The sequence below is a fragment of the Corvus hawaiiensis genome, chromosome 24 (assembly GCF_020740725.1).
Source record: "Corvus hawaiiensis isolate bCorHaw1 chromosome 24, bCorHaw1.pri.cur, whole genome shotgun sequence".
In the NCBI taxonomy this organism is placed as follows: Eukaryota; Metazoa; Chordata; class Aves; order Passeriformes; family Corvidae; genus Corvus; species Corvus hawaiiensis.
The window spans coordinates 2,437,946-2,445,520 of record NC_063236.1 but is presented as its reverse complement, the minus strand read 5'-3'; the positions used below and the strand labels follow the sequence as shown (position 1 = coordinate 2,445,520).

Sequence of the window (7,575 nt, the reverse complement as noted above, 5' to 3'; positions counted from 1 at the left end):
TCTTTCAGCCCCTGTATCAACCACAAATTCTGACTCCTCCTCCTGGAGACCGACTTTTAACATTCTCACAGGCTCTAGATGGTATTTGTCCCCCAGAAAATAGAGCCGGTGACATCCCTATTCCTCATCTGGGTTTATTTCTCGGAAGATTTTCACATCCTTCTTTAAATGAGGGCATTCTCTTCTAAAATGCCCTTCCTCTCCACAGTAATAGCAAGCAGTTCTAGAATGCTCCTGACTTTTTGTTTGTACTGAGTTCCTGTTTTTTCCCTTTTCCCCTTTTCTAAAGCCCAAATTTCTAGGAGTGGTATCCAGGGACTTCAGGATTCCTTTGAAAGTTACTTTCTCTCATAGTGGCTACCATAATTTTGGCTTCTACTTTGGCTTTTTCTTCATCTCTCCTGACATAAACTTTTTGAGCCTCTTTTAATAAGTCGTTTAATGATCCTTCGTGCCAGTCTTCCAAATTTTCTAGTTTCTTCCTAATATCTGGCCAAGCATGAGTGACAAAACTGACCCTTAATAAAGCCTGCCCAGCTACTGTTTCGGGATCTATCAGAGAAATTTTTTCCATATTTCTCCTAAGTCTCTCTAACCATTCAGTTGGAGACTCCTCCTTTGCCTGTTTCTCTTCAAAAGCCCTTTTTAAATTCTGCCCCCGAGGTGCTGCCTCTTTTATTCCTTTGATTATTAAATTACGGTAATCATTCATATTCCTTCGCCCAGCCTCTTCATTGTGATTCCAGGCAGGAGGCGTCAATGGCATCTTCTGGTCCCCTGGTGGTCCCTGCTGGTTTTCTCTTTCCCAAATTCTCATACCTGCAACTCTAATTATTTCTCGTTCCTCTTGGGAAAATAATATTTTCATTATTGCTTGCATCTCTTCCCAAGTGAAAATCTTTGGGCCTAAAAACTGATCTAATTGTTCAGCTGTACCTATAGGATCATCCAATAGTCCTTTGATCTCTTTTTTAAAATTTCTGACCTCTGAAGAAGTGAGGGGGACGTTTACAAATCTTGTTCCACCGACCCCCATTGGAACTTCCCTTAAAGGGAACAAACGGACCTCCCGATCCCAGTTCTTGTGTCCTGTATCTCTTACGATATTTCTTTCCTGTCTTGGGGGGGTGTCGGGAGGGGGCTGTTCTGTAAGTGAGCTCCCCATGCTTTGGTCGTTGCCAGGGGAATGATTCCTCCAGGAGTGGGGGGACATAGGTGGGGACAGCCACCGGAACCGCCAAGGGGACAAGCTCTGCCGGCCGATCCCAGAGCCTGGCGTGGAGCCTCTGCACGGGTCCGCAGCAGCCACGGCGACAGGACTCTGAGCTGCCGGCGGGCCCAGCGCGGCCCGCGGGGCCGAAGCCGGGTTCAATGGAGCCGCGGCAGAGAACGCAGCGGGGGCAGGGGCTGCTGGAACGGCTGCGGACATCGGAACCAGGGCTGGAGCCGGGACCGGGGCTGGAGCCGGGACCGGGGCTGGAGCCAGCGTAGGGGCAGGGGGAACCCCAAAAGTGGCGGGCTGGGCTGCCACGGGACCCGTGAGGGCTGGAGGGGGCGGCGGGAACAGCGGGGCTACCGGCGGAGCCGCCGCCGCCGGGACAAGCGGTGGAGCCGCGGGCGGTGCCTGAGAGCCGGCACAGGCGGGACCTCGGGCTCCGGGAGCGGCGCTGCAGCTGCGAGCGGCGCCACAGGAGCCTGGGCTTGGGGCGAGGCAGCCGGGAATGGAGGGGGCGATGCTTCCAGGGGCTCCCAGCCCTTCTCTTTCTTGTTTTCCCTTTGCTCCTTTCCTTGGGTCTCTGATAACTTAAAAATTCTTATCCCCTTAGACTCTATGTTTCCCGCCCAGCATGAAGCGTACCTGCCTTCTTCTGTGTTAAAGGGTTCTTTTCAATTTACAAATCCTTGTAAAGCCTGACAGATCCAGACTTCAAAAGAGCCATATCTGGGCCAGAATACATGGTCAGATCTTATTTCCTTCTCGGCCCAATCTAACATACAAAACTGGATCATTTTGACTTTGCTCTTTTTCTTTGTACTTGGGTTTGTATTCCAGTTAGCTAACATAATTCCCAGAGGGCTTTCCTGCGGTATCTCCACTGGCACGCCTCTATTCCCTTTTTTATTCCCCAACTCTTGCTTACTAGTTTTATGTCCGATTTTCTCAGAATCTTATCTCTCCTTCCCAGGCCTTTGTTTCCCACTTTTTTTTTTTTTTTTAAAACAATCCAGACCCCACCTTCTCTTTCCCCTTTCCTTACCTAGAATACAGAAGTTCCCTCCTCTTAATACAATATGCCTCTCTCCAGAAAATAAAGTTATATTTCAAGGTTTAGCATTTCTATCACATACATTTTCATTCATTCTCACTCACTCCTTTTTATTGTTCCAATATCTCTTTCTCAAGCACTATCAGTCGCAACCACACAAGATAAAGGTACCTTTTAATTTCAAATCGTTGGCCAATATTCACCCATGGGCCCAGTGTTCCAGGTTTCTTGGATTCAATCCTCAACTTGGCAGAATTAAGCCCGAATTTCTTAGATTCAGTCCTCAATTTGGCCGTCTTAAAACCCAAATTTCTTGGATTCAGCCCTCAACCTGGCAAGTCTTTAGAGGCCCTCTTACTTTTTGTCTCGTTTCCTCGTGGTTTGTACTAGGAAACTCTTGACTCCCCTCCTTCAAGGAGCCCAGTCCCTCCAGTGAAACCCCATCCCAGTTAAACTGGGGCTTCTCTCACTCCTTTTATCTCTTGCTTCGCCTCTTCACTGACTGCTTCCCTCGCGGGAGAGCAGAACTGCAGCCTCAGAGGCTCCACACTCGCTTCGCAGGTCTGGGGGTAACCAGCCTGCATCTCATTACACACACTTTCATCCCCTGTATCTGCTCCCCCCCCAAAAAAAAGAGGAAAGAAAAAATACCTTTCTCTGAGTCTTCGTGCACAAGATTTTACGTGTTTAACTGCCTCAGTATCTTAGGGAGCCTTTTCTTTCCTTTCTTTTTGCTTTGTCTCCTCTCTTGTCCTCCGGGTGTTTGACTGCAAACTCCCCTGACCCCGCTGGGAAGCACAAAGCGAGGCCGCCAAAAGCGGGTGGGGCCCCCCCGCTCTGGGTTCCCCAGGAGGTCTCAGAGGTGAGGCCTCTTCCCCGTACGGGCCACCAAATTTTGAAAAACGAGGTTCACTCTTAGTAAAATTTTAAGGAAAGTTTAATAAAAGAAACAATTAGGAGACAATAGCAAATAAGGGTATTACGGCCGGGTGCTTTGGCAGAGAGCCAAAGGCACACCTCTACATCCAAAAGATCATCTTTAAAAGTACATCTCTTATTGCATATTCAGCACAATCATGCATGATTCATAAATTCTTTGGAGTTTCTGTGTATCATCCCATCAGCCTTATCTTCCTCCTTGGCTCTATTCCGTCCCTGCTCCCTCCATAAATTCTTCTCTCTCTGGTTTCAGGTTTTCTTCTTCTCTGATAAGACACGCCAGGAATGTGAAGGCTTTCTCTGCCTATCTTTTCTAAATTGACTACATAAACAATAGGCATTCTATATCACGTATTACATTACAGAATCTAGGTAAAGTTTTTCTAACATTATGTAACATGCAAAGAGCCAACATAACAATGCATTCATAACAATTAGTAACAGTTCTAGAGAACTAATTGTTTCTTCTGTTACTTCACTCCCCATAAGTTCCTAGCCTTGTCTACAGGCAGATTCACACAGTCTGTTTGTAAAGACTCATCCATCTCATTCCTTTTAATCCCTCCTCTTTTTATTTGATCTGTATTTGTCTTTACAAACCTTAATTACCATTGATTTAATTTTTTCTTCTTGAGTCTTCTTGGCTTTTGCTATTATTTGCAGTGAAATCCTTTTCGGTCCTTTTGTAGTCATTTCTGGATCAGGTAGGCATGGCTGCTAGCGGCATCCCCTTGACCACCTGCTGAAAGAGCTGCACCCAGCATGGTGTCACACATGCTCAAAAGATTAGAGTTGCTATAGCATATAAAAGGAGAAATGGTATTCATTTAGCCCATAGCTGGCCAGTTAACCATGAAAACATGTCCCATTCCCATCCTTTCCACGTTTGGACAGGTCCATGAGCTGAGGTTATTTCCTTTGTTATTTGTTTGACCACATTTCCGCTGTCCTCTGCTTGCAAACAGCAGCTCGAGTCATTGAATTTCCCACAAACTCCTCCTTCTTCTGCTAACAGATAATCTAATACCATCCAATGTTGAAAATACCGCTTTCCTCATTGAAGTGGGTTGGTCAGCAGAAGGTCAAGAGCTGTGGCTGGCTGGTTGGTAATTATTTCTGAGACAGCTTGTAACCTAATTATCTCATTGAAATGATAAATGGGTTCCCAGGCATCTGGGATTAATTCCTTAGCTTTCCAAGGGGCTGGTCCATTGTGTTGTGTAACTTGTTCTGGTGGCCATTCATCTTTTCCCCATTTTTGGGTGCTCCCTGCAGCCAAGGCTGCCTCAGCTGACTGCTTTTCTCTAATTAAATCATCACAGATTTTGATTGCTAAGCGATTTCCCTGAATTTGTAGTAGCAAAAAGAACAACGGTCTAATATACCCCATATACCATATCCCTGACCAGTTTGGAGGTAACCTGAGCTAAGCATGTTGGCCACAAACCCAATAATGTCCTTTCAAAGCCCGTTAGCAAAGGGGCCTTGTTGGGGTTTTGGGAGTTCCCCTTCTGTTTGTTTTCCCTCTTGAGGAATTTTCCCCATATATGTTGCCGGGGCAACAAATTGCTGGGTATCTGCGGAGGACAAAGGACCTAGCCATTGAGGGTGTGGTCCAACAGCTACTCTCTTTCAACTGGGTGTGCGGGCGGTGGGTGCTCAGCATTGAGACGGAGAGAGAGGCTGCTGCCATCTCATCAGCACTGCAGGCTTTCTGCTTTCAGCTGCCTTCTTTCTACTGGAGAAACCCCGGGATTCCCAAACTTGCCTTTCCCTGCCCCTGCTGCTGCGTTTGAACCTTCGCTGCTCTGTAGCCCTGCACGTCCTGCCTGCTGAGATCTCCGGGGGGTTCCCACCGCAGCTCCTGAGTTCGATACATCTCGTCTGCCACCCAGGATCTGTGCTCGTCCCTGCCGCTCCAGCCTGCTGCTCCAGCCCACCACTCCAGCCTGCTGTTCCAGCCTGCTGTTCCAGCCTGCCGTTCCAACCTGCTGTTCCTGAGAGTCCGGGATCGGCTGCCCAGGGGTTTGTGAAGCCTTTGTCCCATCCCTTCCCGGGATCCCGGGGCACCGGTGCCGCGTGTTCCCCGAGCTCGCTCCGGAGCGCCCCCTGCAGCCGCGGGGGAACCATCGCACCTGCCCTGCTCACCGGGAGCCGCCAGCGCCCCTGCCGGCTGCGAGCGGAACTGCACCCGAGGGGAAAGGGCCTGACAGCCAAGAAGGCTGGCACTGGGTTTGTGATTGCTGTTACTGCCAGAGTTATTGCTGTTTGTTTGACTGGTTATACACATATAGATATATAATAGTAAAGAACTGTTTTTCCTATTCCTCATACCTTTGCCTGAAAGCCCCTTGATTTCAAAATTGTAATAACTTGGAGGGAAGGGGGTTGCATTTTCTTTTCCATTTCAAGGGAGAATCCTGCCTTCCTTGGTAGACACCTGTCTTTCAAACCAAGACAGGCCTTCCTGCCCTTGGTCATCAATTTGTGGGTCAAAATACAGCGGATTCTTGGGCCTAATAGTCCTCCAACAATAGTTGTTGCACCATAAGGGTCACAGTATTTGCATTTCCAAGCTCCCACACAGGGTTCCCATCTATGTTTACATCTGCAAGCTGTTTGGTTGGATTTGGAGCAGAACTCACTAAAATGGTTTGAGTTCCAATCTGGTGTTGCCATTTCCACTGATAATCATGAACGTGTGTTATACTTGTGGAATTTTCTCAGGGACATCTTAAAAATAAGGTGGTCAAAAAAACCCCTTGTCCCTCCCCATTGCTTTACAGGCTTCCAAATATTTTTGGTAAGTCTGGTAAGAACACCTTAAGCAGTTACCATTAGTGAGCTGAACAGGTATTTGATTGCATTGGCCTTGATATTTGGAACAACTGTAAGGAGGGCAATTGGGGGTCCAAACCCAATCATTTAAACCCAGAGGGAAAGTCAACTCACAAACGCCTTTTCCTACATAGACATGCCCTGTCCTGTTTAGGCAATAAGTGCCTGTTGGAGAAGAATGAAGTGGCCATGCACTTCCTTCTTTGGCCCAAAATCCCGTCCTACTATGGACCTCACATCGGGTGTTGACCCACCACTTAGGTTCAGCTGGGCTAGCCAACCACGGCCACTCTTCAGATCCTCCTGGCCCTCCACAGAGCCAGCAATTGCTAAGGTTAAAAACTTCTGCTACTTCTTCTCCTAAGGCTGCAAATTGATTCTCCCACTCCTGGCCTAAACTTAGCTGACCATATAAAAGTAGAATTAGTAAGGAAAATATTTTAATAGTGTAATCGAATTAGCTAGTCTAATTTTCCCGTTGTCTTCTGCACCACCTGTGGCAATTGAAGACACAGAAACCACTGAACATAAAACAATCCAGCAAGTATTAGCCCCCAAGTGAGTGGAGATTGTAGAGGAGGGATGCCTATACAGACTATTTCAGCAGATGGTCTGTGGGTCGGCACTCAGGGCTTCCTCCGATGTCGAAGCACTGGCTACTGCTCCGGCCCACTCCTGCAGAGTGTCAGTCACGGCCTCCCGGCCTTCTCCTCCAGCTGAGATGTGCAAATCTCCGAGGCTTCAGAGACCTTGACCCAAGTGTGATGGGTCCACCTGTGTTCAGCTGTCTTGATGGCTGTTTCTATCGTCAGTGACACTTGGAATGGGCCACGCCATTTCACAATCACTGGCACTTCTTTCTACTCCTTAACTAGGACTCAATCTCCTGGTTGGATGTTACAAGCAGCAAAGTCCAAAGGCGGGGCTTGTGCCAGCTGAGCTTTCTGTTGAAGGGGTTTCACAAGAAGCAGTATCCTGGCCACAGATGGTTTTAAATATGCATCACTTGCCTCTACCCCTCCACTAGGTTGAGACTTACCCGGGTAATTCATAACAACGACGGAAAGGGGGATAACGGAATCTCTCTTCTGGGTCGGGCTCTCATTCTCGCCAAAGCCAATGTCCAAAGCCCTACCCATGGCATCCTGGTTTCTATTACCAGCTTCAAAAGGTGTTTATTTCTCTATTCATTTTTTTCTACCCTAGCCGAGCTCTGGGGGTGCCAGGGCCTATGGAGGTTCCATTGTGTTCCTAAAGAAGCCAAAACCCCTTGAAGGATCTTTCCTGCAAAATGAGTTCCCCTATCTGAGTCTATTGCTTCTACAATGCTGTATCTTGGAATGATTTGTTCCAAAAATGCCTTAATAACTGATCCTGTCATTGCTGAAGCAGTTGGAAATGCCTCTGGCCACCTTGCTAGCTGACATACGATTACCAGAAGATATGAAGCCTTCCCACTTGGGGCATCTCAGGAAAATCCACCTGGCATCTTTGGAAGGGACATGCAGCCCAAGGCCTCCCTCCCCTGGCA

General features: G+C 47.9%; 1 long non-coding RNA gene across 1 annotated transcript; it reads right to left on the bottom strand.

The window, feature by feature from the left end:
- Positions 1 to 3,186: 3,186 nt before the first annotated feature.
- Positions 3,187 to 3,854, bottom strand: LOC125337572. Its single transcript, XR_007208101.1, has 2 exons — positions 3,816 to 3,854; positions 3,187 to 3,472 (listed from the first exon to the last, which is right to left on the bottom strand). It is a non-coding gene; the product is annotated as an uncharacterized LOC125337572 (long non-coding RNA).
- Positions 3,855 to 7,575: the final 3,721 nt, after the last annotated feature.